Source organism: Sus scrofa, chromosome 15, assembly GCF_054392235.1.
Source record: "Sus scrofa isolate SSC_HxYL_T2T_F1_AM1 chromosome 15, Sscrofa_HxYL_maternal_Yorkshire_Landrace_v2.0, whole genome shotgun sequence".
NCBI lineage: Eukaryota > Metazoa > Chordata > Mammalia > Artiodactyla > Suidae > Sus > Sus scrofa.
The window spans coordinates 91135127-91154103 of NC_139397.1; the positions used below are offsets into that span (position 1 = coordinate 91135127).

At 42.7% G+C, this 18977-nt stretch overlaps 1 protein-coding gene and 1 long non-coding RNA gene across 3 annotated transcripts in view; one reads left to right on the forward strand and one right to left on the reverse strand.

The window, feature by feature from the left end:
- The window catches only part of LOC106506278 (uncharacterized), a 144957-nt gene that overhangs the window by 28927 nt on the left and 97053 nt on the right, over positions 1-18977 (reverse strand). Inside the window, exon 3 of the long non-coding RNA XR_014829530.1 lies at positions 348-443. This is a non-coding gene — a long non-coding RNA (uncharacterized LOC106506278). The remainder of the gene's footprint in view (positions 1-347; positions 444-18977) is intronic.
- ERICH2 (glutamate rich 2) overlaps positions 9917-18977 on the forward strand; it is an 89486-nt gene continuing 80425 nt past the window's right edge. Inside the window, exon 1 of one of the 2 annotated variants that reach the window (XM_084999466.1) lies at positions 9917-10307. The gene's annotated coding sequence lies outside the window, so the exon portion shown is untranslated. The remainder of the gene's footprint in view (positions 10308-18977) is intronic. The other variant, XM_084999463.1, reaches the window with a different exon arrangement.

Sequence of the window (18977 nt, forward strand, 5' to 3'; positions counted from 1 at the left end):
ACCTTTTTAGATGCCTAGAGCATATGTGACATTCATTGAATTGAGGTCGTCTCTTTTGCTTAGCCTCAGCTTGCCTGCTTTCAGGACTGCTAATGATGTGCAGCTTCTAAACAGTTAGCAAGGGGTAGGTGATGAAGAAGGGAATAATGAATACCTGGAATAAGTTTAGCTCAGTCATCTAGAATAAGTTCACTTATCCAACTAGTATTAACAGAATATCCCTTCTAATTCCCCAGTTACCATGATTTGTGGAATGCCTTAAATTATCGTTCTTCCTTATGGGGTACTTTCTCTAGTCTGTAACACCAGATCACATTTCAGTCAGCACATTTTTAATGAACACCTACCATGGGCCAGGCACTGTGCCAGGAGCTGGAGATCTAAGGTGAACAGGATAGACAAGCCTGCGCTCTCAGACCTCGTATAACCTCATAACTTCTTCGCTGTATAAAAAAAAAAAAAAAAAAAAAAAAAATGAGAGAAATGCTATAAAGCCCTCCACCAGCTTAAAAAAAAAAAAATCTAAATGATACAAAGAGTTTGGCAATGACATGCAGGGGGAGAAGGGACTTGGCTTCTACTTTCAGTGGAAACCATTAAGGAAGAGAAGTAGAAGCATTGCGTGGTCTTTCTAGCAACCCTTAGCGAAGCCTCTGGCTTTTCATTGGATCGTTTTTTGTTTTCCAGTTGCTCCTTCCACACAGACCTCACAAGCCCCTCACTAAATTATAATCATCCAGAAATCATATGCATTATCGCACACATTACAGAGTGCTTTTCTAAATTATTGGGACTAAACAAATAGGCAAAAAAAAAAATTTAAGTGGAACTTTATAGAAAAAAAAATTTAAGTGGAACTTTATTCAAAAATTAAATTGATCTCATGACTGGAAGGCAGATTCTGTCATCTAATTCCATCCCCTACCTCCAGAATTTCAGTACCTTTATTTGTGTCTTATGAGCCACTTACAATACCAAAGTCAATTTAAATATTGATACCAATTTACCAAATTTTCCAGAATGTAGAGATATAGCTCCCCATGAATACAAGAGAAGAATGAGGAAGTTTGTGGATTTACATGTGCTGGAAAGTTGATCTCTTCCTCTAGAAAGTATTATACTTTTGTCTTTGAAAGCATCTAATCACCAGATGATATGAGGTTAGGGAACAACATGGAATTTGGAACTAGTTGACATTGTAAATGTCTCCAGGTTCACAAAGGTAGGATCCCTGTTTATCAGTGAGGGAAGTATCCAGAGGTTGCTGCCTTGGCCATGGTCTTAGGCTCCCACTGCCACGGCTGCCCTGCTCGCCTCCACAGCTGCCAGGCAGACCCAAGCCGGGACCAGCAGAGTAGCCCATGGAGAGGGAGCAAGCCTGGGAATAATCTCTGTGACACTCAAGTGGCAGTTCTTGTCATGGACTAAGACCATGTATTTGTGCTGCTTCCTTAATGCTTTCCCATTAATAAATGCTCCATGTGATATTACTTTTCTTCCTAAGAATTCCCTACTGAGAAAGTGAACTGTTACTTTCCTAGCAAAGGCAAAAGCAAAATTATATTCTAATGAAAAGCTGGGAATGATGAAATAAGCCCATTAAAAGGTAATAAATCAGTAAATATTGACTTTAAAATTTCCTTAAAATTGTCAGGAAATGTCATTAATTTCAGAATTCGCCAAATATCCAGGAAACTCTGAAAAAAAAATACTACAAGAACTCTTTATACTTATATTAGGCATTTTCTAAGATGAATTCTTTTCCTAAATTGCATTTAAACTGTTAGTTTAATTAGTTAACAAATTAGAAATGTATACAAAAATTAAATTATTTCCCGTTTAATTGATGTAATTAATTACAAACATTAAAAAGGAATGGAATACCTGACAAAATAGTTCTCAGTTTCATTAATAGCATTCAAAAGACATTTATTAAATATTTGCTGTGTACCAGATAGAATGGCGAACGAAAGAAACACCATTCATCTGGTACAAAAAGCTAAAAAATTACTGCAGGTGACAGGGAGGGGGTAAAAAGAAAACAAGAAATAGGAAAAACAAAGAAGAAAAGACTATATTTAAATGTTCAATAAAATTACCAAAAAAAAAAAAAAAACAATTTTACTGGCACCAGAATAGACAGATTTTTTAAATGGAATAAGGGAAATATGAAATGAACACAAGTATATCTAAGTATTTCTTAATGATAAAGCTGACATTTCAAATCAGTAGAGAAATGATTCAATTAATGGTGCTGGAAAAATTAATTAAATGTTTGGGAAAAAGAAAGTTCCGTCTTTGTCAAGAAGTTTGCTTGCAAACTAACAAGTTAGCCTGCCATCATTTCCTGGATGTTAGCAGAAGACACAAGGCTCCTAGATGGAGACAAAGGGCAGCAGCAATAGAGGATCTGCAGTTGCACGGCTTCCCTGAGGCCCACTTCCCACGGGGTGATGCAGAGAGGGCCGATGATACCTGCACATTCAGTCAGGGGGTATTATGGAGAGGAACTCCAAACTTAAGGAACTCAATTCTTTTGTAATGCGCAGGAAGCCTGCCTGACCTCTGCCCTCCGTGAGGCATTATCTTTATTATATTGGACAACCTATCAACCTACCCTCTGCTCCTAAGGGGACACCGTCCCTGTTTTCCCAGACTGTTCACTGTGCAAACATCCTTGAGGAGATCATTCAGAACAAAGGCAATCCGTGCCTCTGTTCACAAGATGTGCAGCAACACAGGAGACACACGGCGAATTATATCCCAACAGTCATTAACTACAGCTTTATTTAGAAAGAATTCTAGGTAGGTAGAAGAAAAAGTTCAGTTTAAAAAGAAAGAAAGAAAAGAAAAAAACAAAGAAAGTATAAAATCTAAGGGAAAATATCTATGAAAGCTTCCATAATTTTTTGGAAGGAAGACCTCTCTAAACATACAATCAAAGGCAACATAAAGAAAAAAGAATAATTTGACTGCATAAAAATTTAAAACCATGTCAAAGACACTGTAGAATAAGTTAAATTGCACTGGTAGAATGGGGAGTTACTGTTTAAGAGACACAGGGTTTCAGTTTGGGAAGATAAAAATGTTCTCGAGATGGATGGTGGTGATGGTTGCACAACAATCTGAATATATTTAGTGCCACTGAATGCTTAAAAATGGTAAATTGTATGTTGTGCATAATTTGCAAAAAAATTTAAATATTAAAATGAATACATAAGCTAAAAATATCTGTTGCATATATGATAAAGGCTAATATCCTTCCTGTTGTTCATGTAACAAATATTTATTGACTGAGAGTACATATAGATTCTTACATTTACACTAAGAATACAGTGGAAATCAAGTTCTCTGTAGTCTTGCTTCCAGGATCCATAGTGAGCTTCCACAAATTATTAAGAAAATGAAAAGCACTCCAAAAAAGAAATGAAGAAAACAGGCATGCATAGGTAGTTCACAAAAGAATACAAATGGATACCTATAGAAAAGTAGTCAAACTCTGGTAATAAAACAGAAATAACATACAAAATACCACTTTTACTTTCAGAATGGCAGGTTTTTTTTTTCATAAAGGGCCCAGTGTTAGTGAGAATACTGGAAACTGTGCACTCTCAAACCCTGCTAGTGAGAGTAGAAATTAGCATGGGCTTCCTGCCCTGCGACCTGAGTATATATAGCAAAAGCCTTAAGGCAGAGCTCACCCCTCATCCTTTTATAGGAACGCATCCTGAGAAAATGGCCTGAGATATGTGCAAAATGTAGTTGTGGGCAACACTGTATATAACAAAGAACTAGAAACAACTTAAATATTCAATAGTAGGGCATTAATTAGGGATATTGCAGCCATGCAATGGAATAATATAGTACACAGTCTTTAAAACAGCTCAAAAGATGGAAAAAAGAAGCCTACCTTTTTTAAAAAAGTGCAAAATGACACTATTTACAATTTTAAAATAGGTCTGTGTAGCCATGAGAAATATTAGATGTATCCAAGAAGGTTGGTTTTCTTTCTGCATTCAACATTTAATGGTTGTTTTTAGGAAAGAACTGTTTAAGGAAAGAAAGTAACTGGCTCTTTTTGCTTCACTGGAAATTTATATTATTTATATTTGAAGAAGTCTAATTATAATTTGATTCTCTGATGTAAAATGCTTTTCTGGGTAATCTTTTTAGCATCATCCAATCTTGTTTTAAATCATTCCGTTTGCTATGAGAAGCTTCTAGGAATAGACTATCAGTCATTCAGAAGAAAGATCTTATAAACTTCTTTAATATAATTTAAAAATTACGGCACCTGATGGTAATGACCCATTACACAACTGTTAGAAATTTAAATTGTGTTAAATATGTTTAAATTTATTTAAATTGTGTTAAATAAATTTTAATTGTGTTAAATACAGTTAAACACTTACTGTAAAATATTTACTAAGCAAGGTTGGCAGAATAAACACGTGATGTACATAATAGTTTTGACAATGAAATATACATGGAAGGTGGGAAGTAACATACAAAAATGACTAGAGTTGAACTAGGAGGATGAAATGATGGATAATGAGGTTTAAATTGACTTTTATGTTTTCATCTGGATTTTCAACAAATATGAAAAAAAGGGGGCCATGTGAGAGTAAGAAGTGGATTAATGTGAGCAAAAAGCTAGATGATTTAGACCAAGTCTTCTGGGGGGCCTGCATCTTTGTGGGGTCACCACTTACTAGCCTCATCTTTGCAAGCTCAGCTCGGTTTAATCAATCTGTCAAGGGATAGTCTGGCTCTGATAAATACAACCCAATGGCTTTCGGAATGTTTTAAGTCAAGAGCCTTTCCTTCATGTGACATCACAAAAGACCATGAAACACAGAAGGAGAGTCCTGGCTCCTCCTCTTCTAGGTCCCCAAGCTCACCCACCCTAGTGCACCTCTGCTGAGCTTCTAGATTTTTAGACAAGTTGAAACCTTCGTTCCACCTACTCTTACAAAGACAGACTTCTAAAATAGGACACCTATTTATTGTCAATGGGAAAACCTACTATGCAAACTCTAAGAAGGTCAAGTTAAGATGACTGGAGAGGATGACATCAATGAGTTAGAGAAGCAGTAAAGCATGGTTCTCAAGGTGCTGGCGAGACCCACCCTCATCACAACCGTGGCGGGCCAAGCACAGCGCCTGAAGAGCCCCAAGCTCCATCCCAAGCTCACTGATCAGAGTCTCCAAGGGTGGGGCGCAGGAGGCTGAGCTGAGACCCGCTCTCCCCAGGGGGGCATCTGTCAAAAGGAAGAGGGTGTAGCATTTAGATGGCCCAGTGTACCAGCTCCATCAACTACCTCTTCCCCGGGGATGTGTTTGCCCAGAAGGCGGGACTGCTTGTGTCAGGCTGTCTGAGTACCATCTTCTCGTGACTGACCAAGACTTCATTCTTCAAGACTGTTTCCAATATTCATGTCACTGTAATGTCTCAGGGCAGGCAGAACACCGATAATTAGAATACCGCTCATCCTATGTCAGTCACCTGTTCAGACGACAGTTCGGGGAGAAACATCACTTTCATCACATCTGCAAATGATTTCTTGGTAGTCTGAGAGATTTCCAAAGATGCAATAATCTCATTTTAATAAGAATAACCTCAGAATCTACTTCGGTTCTGAGCATCTCTGTATATTAATAAAAATACTCTAAAATTAAATTAATAGAAAATGAGAACATGATACTTCAAAACTCCTTTCCTCCCTGGCCTTCTCCTTTCTTTGACTGAAATTAAAACTTCTCAAGAAAAGGTAATGTCCAAGGCGCTGCTTTTTTACTTCATTTCTGACGGCAGAATTCCGAGCCTAAAACCTTGAATTAATTATATTATTCTTTTGATAATGAAAGAGATGCATCTAATTCTTTGAAACAGCCACGGCCAGATGGAAGTATCACGTGAGTGTGACAGGATCTATGAAAGTTGTTAGATTGACTGCTCTGGGGACCAGAACTTGAGATTTCTCTGCAAAGCAGAGTGTAGCCAGCCACAGCCCTGTCTCCATCCCTGAGCCTCAGCCCTGCCTGCTGGGGCCACCAGCTCCGGGTGGAAGAGTCATTTGGTCTCCCTTCGACTTAATCCTCGCCGGTCTGCGGAGACCTCACCAAGGGTGCCAATTGTAAGGATGGCTCTGGCTTTCAAACACCTGTCCACTAGGAGCTGGACTTACACCCCCAACTCCTTTCATGCGGCCACAAGACAGACATCAGATGGCAGCAACTTCTGGTCCCTCTTGAGCAGATCGGTTACACGGTGTCCAACGGCTCCCTGCTACCACTTCGCTATTTTCCGGATATTTATCAGAGTGTGGAATTTCAAAGATAGACGAAAATAGCAAACAAAACCTTTTTCAGGAAGCCTTGCCAGAATCACAGGCAACATGGCTTCATGTTCGCTTTTGTTTTTATTCTCCCAACAATCCTTTCCCCTCGTTGTATTTATTTGTGTATGTTTAAAATTTTAATGAATGTGAATCTTGTGCATTGTTCTAAGCCCTTTTACATTTATGAACTGGTTTAATCATCATAGCCCTGTAAGGTAGGTACTACTAGCATCCCTCTGCTGCAGTTCAGAAAAATGAGGCACAGAGAGGTTAAGTAAAGGATCCATGGTCACAAAGCAGATTTTCGCAGAGCTGGATTTCACACTCAGGTAGTCTGGCCCTGGGATCTGTGCCTAAGGTATGACAGTATTATTTTCCTTATTTTCCAGATAAATAAAGCCACGCACTGAGAGGCTCCTCAATTTACTCCAAATCCCACAGCCTGAACTTGATCTTCTAACTTTAAGTCCTGCTTGTTCTGCTCTGACAGCTCTTATGATGCTGGTCTTGGAGCCCTTGTCTTCTTGCTCCCAGCCTGTCATGTTTACTCTGAGGGTTCAATGTGTGACCCATCATAACCTTGAAACGCCCAGTCTAGGAGTCAGTGATTAACTGGAGACTCTGCCTTCTGCCCCGGGCTTCCTGACCTTGACCACTCAGAGCCAGGAGGAGGGCAGGACCCTCTCAGGGAACCGATCCGTGTGCTAGGTCCTTCCCCTCCACCACAATAACAGGACCCTTGGTTCATTCATTTGTTCTCTCATTCCACGTTTAATGGGAGCCTACTGACGAGGACTGGAGATTCAGTGGGATCAGGACACTCCAAGGAGCCCACAGTGTACGTTCAAGGGAGGCAATTTCAATATCCAGCAGGAAGTGTCAGAAGAGAGTCAGGTAAGCAAGCATCTTGTGGAGCTGAACGAGGGGCAGACCCGGGGGAAGGCTCTCACCTCCACTCTCAGGTCCACAGCAAGATATTGCCGCAAAGTTCGCTAAGGCTTGCATGCAGGATCTGAGGGGAGGCCTTAAAATAGCCCTTGAGGAGTGTTAAGCCAGGAAAGGATGTGACCGAAGTTCAGTGCCCAGCAAGTGCTAACATTCACTGAGCTATTAATATGTTCCATGCCTCTACCTGAATTATATTTGAATGATAATTATCATAGTCAGCTTGGGCTGTTATAACAGAATACCCTAAACAGAGTGGCTTAAACAACAAATTTGAGACTTCTGTTGTGGCTCAGTGGAAATGAATACAGCTAGGATCCATGAGGATGCGGGCTCCATCCCAGGCCTTGCTCAGTGGGTTAAGGATCTGGCGTTGCCATAAGCTCTGATGTAGGTCACAGATGCAGCTCAGAGTCTGCATTGCTGTGGCTGTGTCGTAGGCCTGCAACTGTAGCTCCAATTTGCCCCCTAGCCTGAGACTGGGCCTAAAAAGACCAAAAGAAAAACAAACAAACAAAAAACCCCACAGAAATTCATTGCTCACACCTCTGGAGACCAGCCAAGATCAAGGGGCTGACTGATTCTGTTCCTGGCGAGAGCTCTCTTCCTGGTTCACAGAGAGACGCTGTCTTGCTGCATCCTCACGTGGCAGAGAGGGAAGAGAGAGCAAGTTCTCTGGTCTCTTCCTATAGGAGCACCTGTCCTATCAGGGGGTTCCACACTCACAACTTCATCTAAGCCTAGCTACCTCCTGAAAATACCACCTCCAACTACCATCACATTAGGGACTAGGGCTTAAACATATGAAGCTGGGGTACATGCACACGCAGTCCATCACAATATGCATTGCATGCTCATAATAGTACTATGAGCTTTGTGTTATTGTCCCATTTTACAGATGAGCTACTGAGGAATAGCAAGATCAAGCCATAAAGCGGTGGAGCCGGGATTTGAGCCCAGGCAGTCTGACTCCAGCACCCGTGCTCTTGGTACTCGTCTAGCCTCCCTGCCACACAACACAATGTCCCAGAGTATTTAACAAATGTCTGCCACGTGTGGTAGCCACTTTCCCCAGGTCCAAGGGTTCTTAACCCTGCTTCCTATTGGAATGACCTGAGGTTTAAAAAAAAAAAAATGTATCCCAAAGACATGAAAACGTATATCCTGACAAAACCCTATACAGGAATGCTTATGGCAGCCTTATTTGTAATCATCAAAAAAAGAAAAACAACCAGTCTGTCATTCAAGAAGTGATTAGATAAACTGTGTCATATCCATACAACGGAACGGTGCTCAGCAATAAAAAGGAACAAACTACTGATACCTGCAACAACTTGAACAGGTCTCCAGGGAGTAATGCCAAGTGAAAAAGTCAATCTCAGAAGGTCGCATACTGTGTGATTCCATTTATGTAGCATTCTCAAAATGACAAAATTAAGAGAGGTGAAGCCCAGATGAAAGACAAGGGCTGGGGATGGTGGGTGGCGGCAGCTAGAGCAACTAACTATAAAGCGTTGCAGGAAGGAGCCTTCAGAGGATGAGAGAGATCTGTCGCTTGAGGGTGGTGGTGGTCACGCTAATCCTCACTTGTGATAAAATGACACAGAATTTTCTGCACCCGTTGTACCTGTGTCTGCTTTCTGGTTTTATGTACTGTAGTTACATCATCACTATGGAAACCGGATGACGGGTGCACAGGGCATCTCTGCGCTGGTTTTGCAACATCCTGTGAAGCTGTAGTTATTTTGAAATACAAAGTTTCTTTAAAATGCCAATACCTGGGCCTCACAGATTCTGATTGTGCCTGGGTGGGGCCCGAGTATCATGACAAGTGCTCTAAATGATGTTCACCTGTAGCCAGAGGGGAGCCCCCCCCCAACCCCCGCCACACACACACACCCCACCCCAAGCCAGGGCCAGGAATCTTGTGGTTGGAGGCACTCAAAATTTTGAGTTTGAGATATTATCTTCAGGCAGCCCTAATAGAAGGGAGGAGGAAGTTTATGAGATTTCACGAGCTGTCACTTAGCAGAGGATGCGTCCCTGAGAGGCCAGGACACCAGAAAGATCCTCATTAATTAAGAGGGGAGGGAGGGATATCCTAAAGCAGAAGGAATGATCAGCAATTAGCAGCTTTATATTCCCAATTTGCTAGTTTGGCCGCACTCCTTGCTGCTGTTACCTCTGCAAGTCTTAGCTCAGATGCCCACAGATGGATCCTGAGTCTTGCCTTAAGACTTTTCTTGGGAGTTCCCGTCGTGGCGCAGTGGTTAACGAATCCGACTAGGAACCATGAGGTTGCGGGTTCGGTCCCTGCCCTTGCTCAGTGGGTTAACGGTCCGGCGTTGCCGTGAGCTGTGGTGTAGGTTGCAGACGCAGCTCGGATCCTGCGTTGCTGTGACTCTGGCGTAGGCCGGTGGCTATAGCTCCGATTCAGCCCCTAGCCTGGGAACCTCCATATGCCGCGGGAGCGGCCCAAGAAATAACAATGACAAAAAAAAAAAAAAAAAAAAAAGACTTTTCTTGCCTTCTGGAGGCCCCAGTTCCCAGGTACAGTTTCAAGGCCCTGCCCATTTTATTTAATCTTTTACCACAGCCTCATAAGAAGGGTCGCTGCATCCCAGGTGGCCAACACCGATTCACCAGGTGATAAAGTGTCCCTGGGACACATCTCACATAGAAAGGTGCCAAGCGTGTTTTCACTGCCTTGCATCCCGGGGGTATGTTAACTTTTCCTAAGGTGTTGTGAAATTGGTATTGATTAAGCTCAGGTCGAGAAATAAAGCACTTATACTTGGCAGCTGGCAGCTCAGGTTTCCACGGGAAGTCTCCAAAACCTCCAGAGTTTCAAATCAAGTAAGGAAATAGATATGGGGCAGCTGAAGCTCCCAGGTTTCCCTGGGACCACGATCGAGATGAGAGCCACGTGTGCCCCCACGGTAACACAGCGGCCACCCACAGAGCCTGCTGGGCAGCTGCAGGAGTGAGCCCTGGAATGCATTTTCTGGTAGCTGCGTCTGGGTAAGTGGCAGACTTCCTGGCTGCCTTTTTCTTCCCCCTTTTTTTTATAGCTTCTTGGCTGTCGGTGCGCAGAGATGTTCTGGCAGCTGGGGACCCTCCCTGGGGCAGATTTGGGGTCGGGGTCCTGATGAGCGGCTTTGTTCCCTTAAACACGATTGTCATCCGACTCACCTATTACTGTGAATAATTTGCTAATTTTGGCCATAAAAACAAGTTCTTAGACAGTCTCCAGTAATGTGTCTCTTTATGTCCATCAAGGGAGGATTTGCCTGCCTTCTCTTTGTTTGATATGGAAATGAGCCTGGTAGCTTTATAGACAGCCAGGAGTTAGAGCCCAGGAGAGAAAAAATATTGTGTCCACTGTAAAGGTGGCTTCTGCTCTCTTCTGCAAGTCTTTGAAGAATTAGCTCTTGGAAAACAAAGACTCTCAAAATAAATGAACATCCAATTAGAGTTCCCAGGGTATGTGTGAGTGCATTCTGGGTCTCTAGAAAACATAGATATTACAGAACACGTGTTGCCTGATCTGCTATTTGTGAATCACCAGGGACAAAGCTTCCTCGTGGACGGAATTAACTTGGTTGAAAAAGTAAAATGTTCATAAGTCGTGTGAACCTCTGGGTCCATAGTCATTGTTCTGGTCAAGGCAGGTCTGCCTCCAAACACCCAGGCCCCCGACATCTGCCAGCTGTGAGGCCAAGTCCAGGCAGAAAATGAACTATCTCCCTGCTCCTGTGCTCTCCTGCATTAATTTAAAGCCTGCCTATTTAGCAACCCCAGCCCCTTACCTGTTCTGCTCAGGCACTGTCTTCAAACAAGAAAGTTTCTGATAAAAATCACTTACACTTGTTGAGGGATTGGTTGATTATACCTTAGTGGGCAGAGTGTCAGTCAACTTACCCTTGCTAAGCAATTACAATTTAAGACTTTAGGAGTTCCCGTCATGGCTCAGGGGAAACGAATCTGACTAGTATCCATGAGGACGCAAGTTCGATCCCTGGCCTTGCTCAGTGGGTTAAGGATCTGGCATTGCTGTGAGCTGTGGTATAGGTTGCAGTCGCAGCTTGGATCTGGTGTTGCTGTGGCTGTGGTGTAGGCCAGCGGCTACAGCTCCGATTAGACCCCTAGCCTGGGAACCTCCATATGCCGAGAGTGCGGCTCTGAAAAAACAAAACAAAATTTAAGACTTAAGTTTTTGTCTTTTCTTCAGGTATTTCAAGCATCTGTGGACAGGTAGCTATGGGGGACAATAGAGGAGCCATGATTTCTTACTAAACTTAGCTGACTGGAGGCAGTGGGCCTGAAATCACCATGGTTTAGCTGCTCTAAGGCAAGAGCACTGGGAGTTCCTGTCGTGGCGCAGTGGTTAAAGAATCCGACTAGGAAACATGAGGTTATGGGTTCAATTCCTGGCCTTACTCAGTGGATTAAGGATCCAGTATTGTCATGAGCTGTGGTGTAGGTCGCAGATGCGGCTCGGATCCCACGTTGCTGTGGTTCTGGTGTAGGCTGGCAACTACGGCTCCAGTTAGACCCCTAATCTGGGAACCTCCATGTGCTGTGGGTGCGGCCTTAGAAAAGGCAAAAAGGCAAAAAAAAAAAAAAAAAAAAGGTAGGGTCACTCGCAGGTTGGATTCTCTAGCCTCTTTTGAAGCCTAGGTCCTAGACCATCACTGAATTCCCAACTGGCTCCTCTCCTTCCCTCCCCCTCCCTTTTTGCCCCCCCCCACTTTCCTCCAGCCCCCTGCCCTCTCCCCATGTCTTTTTACTCCTCCTCCTCTCCCATCTCCCCTTCAGACCCTAATCTCTTGCCCTGGCTCTGCCTCACATTCCCAGGTACATATCTTATTTTCCAGCACAATTGCTGCTATTTTCCCTTCTACCTAATGCTGTTTTGAACACTGTAACCCTTCTTTTAGAATGTACTGAAATGCAGCTTCTCATCTCCTATGGTAGAAAGAGTACTTGGGCTGAAAGTACTCAGAGCCTAAGTTCTGGCCCAGACTCCTGCAGGAAACTGCTGGGTGACCTTGCATAAGTCACTTAACTTCTCTGGGCCTCAACTTGCACATTGTAAAATAATGATTGAATTTCAAGGCCTATATCTACTCTAAAAGTTTATGATCCTATCTGCCTTCAGGAACAAGGTTAACTTAAAAAAAAAAAAGTCTTTGCTTTTTTGATAAAGCGGAGTATAATAGCAAAAAAAAAAAATCTCATTGTCATTGCTTCAGATTTAAAAAGAAAAGAAATTCTGATACATGCTACAACCTGGATGAACCTTGAGGATATTATGCCACAAAAAGACAAATATTGTATGATCCCACTTACATTTAGAGATATCTAGAATAGGCAAACTTGTAGAAAGAGAAAACAGAATGGTTGCCAAGAGCTAGAGAAATGGGGAGTTATTTAAATGGATAGAGTTTTAGTTTTGCAAGATTAAAAAATTCTAGGCATTCCCATTGCAGCTCAGCAGGTGAAGAACCTGACATGCGGGTTCGATCCCTGGCCTCACTCAGTGGGTTAAGGATCCAGCAATGCCGCAAGCTGTGGCATAGGTTGTGGATGCAGCTCAGATCCGGTGTTGCATGGCTATAGCTTAGGCCCGTAGCTATGGCTCTGACTTGACCTCAGGAACTTCCATATGCTGCCGGTGCAAGCCCTAAAAAGAAAATAATAATAATATATATATTTTTTAACCTACTTAACACTACTGAACTGTACATTTTAAATGATTGAAACTGGTAAATTTCAACATATAGTATAGTTTTTGCCCAATTAAAACTTTTAGGAGTTCCCGACGTGGCACACTGGAAACTAATCCAACTAGGAACCATGAGGTTGCATGTTCAATCCCTGGCCTTGCTCAGTGGGTTAAGGATCTGGCATTGCAGTGAGCTGTGGTACAGGTCACAGAATCGACTTAGATCTGGTGTTGCTGTGGCATAAGCTGGTAATAATAGCTCCAATTCGACCCCTAGCCTGGGAACCTCCATGTGCCATGGGTGTGGCCATTAAAAAAAAATTTTTTTTTTAAAGCCCCCACATTTAACATATCCAAAAAAAGGTTATTATTGTGTATTGGAAACAAGAAATTAAAAAAAAAGCAGAAGCAAAAAATAAAATTTTACCCCTTATTCACAGGTGAAGAAGATGAGGCCCCAAGTGGTCAAGAGCTTTGCCCAGGGTCACACAGCTATGCCTGTGTGAGTACACAAAGGACTGGACTCCTTACTATTTTGTAATTGAAATAAGAGGTTAAAGAACTTCATGTTTCTCCATGCTGCTTTTAGAAGAAAATGTTACTTTTCATGTTATGCAAAGAAAATAGAGCAACATATATTTTGTCAATTATTAATCAGTTTTGTGGAAAACAAAATACACAAGTATTTTATATAGTTCTTCCTCCCAGACTTGCGTTTAAGCCATTGTATTCTGAAGTTGTTGATGTCTGAAGAATAATACCACCATTAGGGCAATGATGAAGAAAGTTTTTTGGTTTCTTGTTTGTTTTTAAGGGCTGCACCCATGGCATATGAAGTTCCAGGGTTATGGGTCAGTTGGAGCTGCAGCTGCTGACCTATACCACAGCCACAGCAATGCTAGATCTGAGCCACCTCTGTGAGCTACACCGCAGGTTGTGGCAACACCAGATCCTTAACCCACTGAGCAAGGCCAGGGAGCGAACTTGAATCCCCATGGATACCAATCAGGTTCTTAACCCACTGAGCCATAATGGAAACTCTGGGGAAAGTTATTAAAATCCTCTCCTGGTTCTGGGATGGGAGTCCATGCACCACCCACTTGGCAGAGGCTACCTGGTAAAGAAAGACAAAGTTGCCCTCCCCTTAGCAGGTACCCAAGAGAGGGGGAGGTTAGTAGGGGAGGGCTATTCCCAGCCCTGGGCCACACTGAGAAGCCCAATTTGCTTTGCCTCTGCCCCCAAGGCATCTACCTGAAGTGCTACATAATAGTCAGACCTGAGGGTAACTTTCTAAACTATCAAGAAAAGTTGATCTTTTTTGCATCTGAAAAACCCATCCAACCTAAATAAGCATAAAATATTGCCATGATGGGCAAAGTCATAATTATTCTAAAGGGTCAGCTAAGTTGGAAGAATGGCCCAAAGGTGTTCCACAGGCAGCAATGCCCTAAATTCCATCATCGATTCCGGAAACAGGTAAATAACTTCCAACATATTGCTGTCAGATAAAAGTAGAGTTACAGAGTAACTGAAAAATTGTTTCTGGTACAGAGTCCAAGTTTTATTGTTAAAACTGAATGTTTAGATTAAGTAAATATTAACCTCAAAAATGCCCCAGGTTTGAGTTTCACTCTATGACAATGAGTGAAGGGAAATGATAATTATCAACACTTAACAACGTGCAGTGTCGTATAGAAACATCTCGCCAAAGCTTCCCTCTAATGGGGCTTGTGGAAGGCTGTGTTCCCGGACACGATGAATCTACCACATCCTCAATAACCACACTTTATTGTATGAGTAAGATTTTAGATGATTGATCTTAAAATTTCTCTCTGTCTCTCCCCACACACAATGAAGTAGCCTTATTACATAGTATATGATTTTCGAGTTTAGTTTTATGTGTCTTATTTGTATGAATGTGATAATTTGGGGACTGGTAATAACCTTTTCTTAAACCGAGTAGAATTTCATCCATCTCATAATTGACTATTGCCATGTCCCTCTTGGTCAGAGAAGAGACGGTGTGAAGAAAATGCCTCCTTGGTTCGATGACATGTAAAGTTGGCATGTAGAGTTAAGATGTCATGAGGACTAGGCAAAAACTGGCATCCTTTGAGACAAAACACATACACATTCCAAAATAATTAAATCCCTAAAATAGTTACTGCTGGAGAGAAATCCAAAAGCCTATACCTAGGTGCCCCTCCTGAGAGACCCTGCTTCCAAATCATTTGTGATTTGAGAAACAGCTCTCCTGGGAGATTATATATTGTTGTGTTTTTTTGTTTTTTTTTTTTGTTTGTTTGTTTTTTTGTTTTTTTGTCTTTTGTTGTTGTTGCTATTTCTTGCGCCGCTCCCGCGGCATATGGAGGTTCCCAGGCTAGGGGTTGAATCGGAGCTGTAGCCACCGGCCTACGCCAGAGCCACAGCAACGCGGGATCTGAGCCGTGTCTGCAACCTACACCACAGCTCACAGCAATGCCAGATCGTTAACCCACTGAGCAAGGGCAGGGACCGAACCCGCAACCTCATGGTTGCTGGTCGGATTCATTAACCACTGCGCCACGACGGGAACTCCGAGATTATATATTGTTGAAGACATATGATCTGTTCATTGAATGTATTTTACTAGAAAAGGTCCTAAGAGGTCCGTTAACCCTAATGCCTTAGTACAGATAGAATCATTGTTGCTTCCTTGCAACTCAGTAAATGTTTTAGGCCACCTACCATGTACAGACAATGTACTAGAATAGTGGAAAGCTAAGATGCATCTGAAATTTTGTGGTACTGGATTATATGATTTTCGAAATGTCATTCAGATCAAAATTGCTAAAATTTCAGATTAAGTTTCTTTGGGAAAGGAGAGATTAATTGGAAAGGTAAAGCTAAGCAGACTTCTTAGAGTAGTGCTGTCCAGTACGATGTGGCTGCTGGCACTGAAATGTAGCTAGTAAGACTGAGAAACTGAATTTTCAATTTAATCAGTTTAATTTTAAATGTAAATGGTCACATGTGACTCTTGGCTACCATATTGGACAGCATGGCCTTAGAGGATGTGAGATTTGAGCTGGCTTTAAGCAAGGCTAGGTAGGCATTCGATAGGTATAGAAAATGAAAATTCCAAGCACAGGCCAATACTCGTGCAAGTTCTTCAAGGTAGGAGAGCTTCAAGAATGGCCAGGTAAAGAGTTAATATCTGGTAAGATTGGAAGGAAAGGTGAGTAGTGAGTTAAAGTGGTAGATAAAGTTGGAAGACTTAAAACAATGTGGCATTTTGAATGCAAGACTGGGGAACATACAATTAATTCCATATACAGTGGGGAGACATTTCAGTTTTTTGAGCAAGTTGAAAATAGGAGCTGTCAGTGTTTTACAAAGGTAGTCATCAGATAATGTGCAACATGGATTTGAGAGTTGTTTGACTACCTATTGCTGTATAGTGAACCATCCTACACTTAGTGGAGTAAACAGCAATTTCATTGTGCTCGTGGATTTTCCAAGTCAAGGCTTTAGACAGATCAGAGAAAGGATGACTCATCTCTGCTCCATGATGTCTGGCACCTCATCTAGAGGGACTGAAACAGCAGGGGGCCTAGAATTACCCATAGGCTTCACTCACATGTTGGTTTCTTGGATGGGAAGACCCAAAGGCTGCTTTCAACTGGGACTGTTGACCAGCACACTTAAGGGTAGACTTTAATGTGGCTTGGGCTTCTCATGCTGGGTTCTAAGAGGGACTGTTCCAAGAGGAGCATCTGGGAAGCAATGGCTCTAAGAGATCCAGGTGAGAGCCACTTGACCTTTACTGAACTAGCTTGGAAGTCACTTCTGCTGTGTTCTGTGGGCTATCAGTGAGTCACTAAGGCCAGTCAGATTGTGGGATGAGAGATAATGTTGGGATCATCCTTGGAAAATAAAGTCTGCCACAAAGGCTGTGAAATGGGAGTTGAAAGATAATGAAAGCTTCAACCAGGAAAATGGAATTGGAATAGAAAGGAGAATTGGAGGGCAGCATGGAAATGCAACTAGCAATGATGAAAGTGGGGAGTAAAGAAGGAGGAAGCCCAGCTGAGTTTGGATGAGGACCAATTTAAAAACCACCAATTAGAAATCTTGGGCAGTTGAGTTGGTCTAGAAAGTGGAGAGAAAGGCTGTTTCCTGGGAATATATTTATTTTGGAGATTTGGCAGGGCATCCCTGAGGCAATATCGAGGATGGCATTTAATGATTCAGGGCTAGAGCTCTAGAGAAAGGTCAAGGTTAAAGCTGGAGGTGGATTTGGGAGTCATGAGATGAGGAAATGGTTAAGGGAATTCACATGGTGGGAACTCAAAAAACATTGGACATAACTCCACTGTAGCTGGGACCAGAGTGATGGGACCAAAATTATGCTTATAATGAGAAGACATGGCATATTCATCCTTAGGCAGTTCCCTAAAGGAGAAATGGGAACCTGGAAATGTAGACCAGGAAGCAACTTCATAATCAGAAGTGCAACAGATATTTGCATTGGCTCACGTCATAGCTATTCTAATCTCTTTCGAGGCCAGGAAGTTAAAATTTATATTTCCCACACTCTCTTGCAGCTAGGGTTCCAGATCTATGATTTGGATTGTGCCAATCAGAGGCAGCATATCACAGATCTGGAAGACAGGAGTAAACAATTGTGAGGCAGGAATTATACTTCTGCTCTTCCTACCAATAAGCACAATTGTGGTGCATTTGCTCTTTTCTACAACAGTTGTACCAGAGGTCCTAATGGCACAGCCCCTATGTACATAGTGTCAAGAAACGAAGTACAGACCATGGAGAGGTGGCATGATTCTGAAGCTGGACAGGTGTCACTGTGGCTTCCCAGGAGTCAGGCACCTGTCTTGTTCTACAGCCTCCTGATCCTCGCAGAGGCAGTGGTTTCCTTGTCAACCCAGGTCTGCGGTGTGGCTTTGGGAGTTATTCCTGAAGGCTCAACTGAGACTTAGTTTCTTCAGCCCTCCAGTCAATCTGTGAGACATTGACTATCTTGTAATAAGTCACTTTCTGCTCCAATTAGGTAGGATGGACACTTTTCACTTAACTGAACCCTGACCCTTACAGTAAGCAAGAGACCGCATGAATCCTGGTGTAAGTCTTGGAGCCTTGTGTAGCAGCCATATAGGCAAACCTTAGAAAAATAATAAATGAGGAATTCCCGTCGTGGCTCAGTGGTTAGCGAACCCAACTAGCATCCATAAGGACTCGGGTTCAATCCCTGGCCTTACTCAGTGGGTTAGGATCCGGGGTTGCCGTAAGCTGCGGTGTAGGTCGCACATGTGGCTCAGATCCTGCATTGCTGTGGCTGTGCTGTAGGCCGGCAGCTGCAGCTCCAGCTGGATCCCCTAGCCTGGAAACCTCCATATGCCTCGGGTACAGCCCTAAAAAACAAAAAGACCAAAAAAGGAAAAAATAAATAAAAAGAATAAATGAGAAAGATTCCAGGGTGCAGCCATGAAAAGGCAAAGGAGAGAGAAGAGAGCAAATTGAGAGAAGGAGCAGTGAGGGTCCCCAAGGGGAACATCTGGGGCTGAGTGATTCTGCGGGGGAAGGTCCAAGGTAAAGAGAACAGTTCCTACTTGAAACCAAACCGTGATCCTAGAACCCGTATCAAAAGGCGGTTGTTTGTCAGCACTGAAAGGCCCATGGATGAACTGACTTTTGAAGTGGAACTGAGAGGATGCAGAGAGCTGATGTTTGTGTTAGTCTGTTCCCAGCTGGACCCCTAACGATATGAGACTAAGGCTTCTATCCTTAAAATTGGAGCCTTAAAACTTCCAAGGTAAATAGCTGATTCTGTGTGCCCCCTGGTGGCTTGGGACCAGGGGAAGGGGGAGAGACAGTACTCCAGCCAGGAAGAAAAGATCATGGGTCCAGACTATCCGCCCTGATGTCACAACCTGTCTTCCTCCTTGAATAAGACAGCAGACATC